This window comes from Suncus etruscus, chromosome 4 (assembly GCF_024139225.1).
Source record: "Suncus etruscus isolate mSunEtr1 chromosome 4, mSunEtr1.pri.cur, whole genome shotgun sequence".
Lineage (NCBI taxonomy): Eukaryota > Metazoa > Chordata > Mammalia > Eulipotyphla > Soricidae > Suncus > Suncus etruscus.
In genome coordinates, this window is record NC_064851.1 from 11793941 (window position 1) to 11797783 (window position 3843).

Below are 3843 nucleotides of genomic sequence, written 5' to 3' on the forward strand. Positions count from 1 at the left end.
CATATAGTCCCCCAAGCCTGCCAGGAGTGATTTCTTAGCACAGAGCCAGAAGTAACACCTGAGCACCACTGGGAGTGACTCCCTCAAAAAAGGTCGGCATTTAGACCAATGTAAAGGAGCGCTTGCTTTTGTATGCAGCCAACCACAGGTTCCATCCCTGACACCACATTTGGTCTCCAAAGCACCTCCAGGAGTGAGCCCTGAACACTGCTTGGTGTGGCTCAACCCCAAAAGTAAACCCCAAAGAAGGTAATGTGTGTGGTGCTGGACATAGGTCAGGGTAAGTTTGTGGCCGAGGTGGGTCACCCCTAAGACCTTCCAGCCTTTGAATAAAAAAAACAAAAAAGTTCTCCCTCTTTGGGAAGCAATAATTTATGCTAAAGGGATTTCTGGGAAATTGATGAAAAGAGAAAAGGGTTCCTAGGTTGGGGGGTGGCGATAGGGCAGACCAGTGTCTGGTTGGAAAGCCTGGCACTGCATATGCCAGTCTTGAAAGTCTGAGAGTTTGGACGATGGTGGTTAGTGGTGGCAGCCACTGTGCCCTTCCTGAGAAGAGAGTGTTGGACAACAGGCTCTGGCTTGGAGTAGATATGAAGCTGAAACTCTCTAGAAAAAGAAAAGAACTGTCCCTCAGGGAACAAGGTTGTGTATGAATTCAGGGCAGAGCAATGTGTGTGTGTGTGTGTGTGTGTGTGTGTGTGTGTGTGTGTGTGTGTGTGTGTGTGTGTGTAGGCAGACAGACAAAGAGGCATGCAGGCAGAGACAGAGACAGAGAGGAAGGCATGATGTAAGTTCGTTTGCTGTGAGGTAGACAGAGATGAGGCCACGGAGACTGGACAGGATGTCTTGTCTCTGCTGTACATAAAAAGAAGTTCCTTGTGGCTTGAAAATATAAAGCTGTGGGTGTGTAAAAGCATTGAAGGAGCATAACCCTGAAAAACAACCCCATGGAGTCAGAGTCGGGAGGTTAAAAATAAACCTGGAGTGGGGCACAAAAATTCAGGCTCCTATCTTGCATGCAGGAAGCCAGGGTCTGACCCCCAGGAACTGCACAGGGTTCCCAAACCCTGACAGGAGTGAGCCCTTAGCACAGGACCAGGAGTAAGTCCTGAGCTCTTTTGGGTATGACCTAAAATAAACTCCATTAATGAATAAGCACAAATAAATGAAAGAAAGAAATCTGGACTTCCCAGTTGGAGAACCAACTTCTCTCTTCTCTGTGACCTTAAATCACATCAGAGCTAATGATTGCATGGGCCAGATCCTCCTCTTCCCCCTCCTCCCCCCTCTTTCCTCTCTTCTCCCTCCTTCTCCTTCTCCTTCTCCTCCTCCTCCTCCTTCTTCTCCTTTTCCTTCTTCTCCTTCTCCTTCTCCTTCTTCTTCTCCTTCTTCTTTTCTTCTTTCTTCTTCTTCTTCTTCTTCTTCTTCTTCTTCTTCTTCTTCTTCTTCTTCTTCTTCTTCTTCTTCTTCTTCTTCTTCTTCTTCTCCTCCTCCTCCTTCTTCTTTTCCTTCTTCTCCTTCTCCTTCTTCTTCTCCTTCTTCTTTTCTTCTTCTTCTTCTTCTTCTTCTTCTTCTTCTTCTTCTTCTTCTTCTTCTTCTTCTCCTCCTCCTCCTTCTTCTCCTTTTCCTTCTTCTCCTTCTTCTTCTTCTTTTCTTCTTCTTCTTCTTCTTCTTCTTCTTCTTCTTCTCCTCCTCCTTCTTCTCCTTCTTCTCCTTCTTTTTCTTCTTCTCCTTCTCCTTCTTCTTTTCTTCTTTCTTTCTTCTTCTTTCTTCTTCTTCTTCTTCTTCTTCTTCTTCTTCTCCTCCTTCTCCTTGTTTTCCTTCTTCTCCTTCTTCTTCTCCTTCTTTTCTTCTTCTTCTTCTTCTTCTTCTTCTTCTTCTTCTTCTTCTCCTCCTCCTTCTTCTTCTCCTTCTTCTTCTTTTTCTTCTTCTCCTTCTCCTTCTCCTTCTTCTTTTCTTCTTTCTTTCTTCTTCTTCTTTCTTCTTCTTCTTCTTCTTCTTCTTCTTCTTCTTCTTCTTCTTCTTCTTCTTCTTCTTCTTCTTCTTCTTCTTCTTCTTCTTCTTCTTCTTCTTCTTCTTCTTCTTCTTCTTCTTCTTTTCGGACTACACCCAGTGGTGCTCAAGGGTTACTCCTGGTTCTGCACTCAGAAATCGCTCCTGGCAGGCTCTGAGAACCATTGAACCAGAGTCCATCCAGGGTTGACTGCATACAAGGTAAATACCCTACTGCTGTGCTATTGCTTAGGACCAGATTCTCAGGTAATAATTTGCACAGATAGAAATGAGAGGATCATCAGCAGGATAATAAGATGGAAGACCAAGCTGAAGTGATAGCATATCAACTGGGTTCGATTCCTGTCATCCCATAGACTTTCCTGGGCCTAGCCAGGAGTGATTCCAGGAGAGTAGAGTCATGAGTAAGCCTTAAGCACTGTCAAGTGTGTCCCCAAAATAAAAAAAAATAAATATTACCCATATTTCAGGTGGGAGAGATAGTACAGCAGGCAGGGCATTTATCTTGCATTCAGTTAATCTGGGTTCATCCCATATGGTCCCCAGATTACTTCCAGGAATAATTCCTGAATTCAGACACAAAGTAAGCCCTGAGCTTATTTTGGGTATTTCCCAAATCCTATAAACAAACAAACAGAGAAACACACATACAATGACAGGAAAAAGTCATGTTTTTTTGTTTTTTGTTTTTTTCTTAGAAAATTCACCCCAGCCTCTCCATATTTTTGACATTAGCTGCCTCTACAGGACACCCCAGACGCCCCAAGAGCCCGGGGGGGGGGGGGAGGTTTGAATTGCCCTTAGAAGCAGCAGCAGCTTCCCCAGATGCCAAGAGGAACTCATCAGGGTCTAGTCAATGACCTTTGAGCTTTTTTTCTGACTGCATATATCTCAGTGAATCACTGGTGTCCTGAGCACCAGCTGGCTGGGTGACCTTCTATAAGCCCTTTACCTCTATGACCTAAGATTTTTCCTCTGACAGAGAAAGTGAAACTTTAGGTTTCCTTTGAGTTAGGAGACACCACGATCTTTAAGTTGGAAACTGGTAATGAGATGCATTTGCCAGCTTGTCTCTACCCACACATGTCCTAGATGCCCTCCTAAAGAGCTTAGCAGACCCTGGACAAATGGCTTCAAATAAAAAGATAGAAGCAAATATCTGAGCTTTGTTATCTCCTTCTGGGAAAGGGACTCACAAGAAAACAAGAAAGCTGTGGCTAGAGCTATAGCACAGCAGTAGTGTGTTTGCCTTGCACTCAGCCAACCTGGGACAGACCTGGGTTTGACCCCCAGCATGACATATGATCCCCTGAGCCTGCCAGGAGTGATTTCTGAGCACAGAGCCAGGAATAACCCCTGAGCGCTACCGAGTGTGGCCCCAAAACAAAAGCAACAACAAAAAAGAAAACAAGAAAACAAATGTGGAGCTGAATGATAATTATAGTGATAGTTACAGGCCTCCTGATGTGGCCAACCCCGGTTCAATCTCTGGCACTACAGGGGTTCCCCAAGCTCTGCCAGGAGTGATCCCTAAGTACAGAGCCATGAGTAAGCCCTGAGAACTGCCAAATGTGAATCCACTCCCCTCACCCCCAAAAAAGCAAGGTGAATTGAGTTTGATCTTTCTACCTTCTCTCAAACACCCATTACAAGCCAGCAGGACATGGCAGAGTTCCTGTGGGAAGAATTGCCTGGAACTGTGTCTATGATGGTTTAGGAGGACCATTGGTTGTATGAAGGTCAGGTAGGAGCCAGGAAGGCCTGGGTTCTATTTGAATTATCATCTCTGGTTTGGTGGCAGCATTTCTTTTTTAATTGTACTTTGAGTCC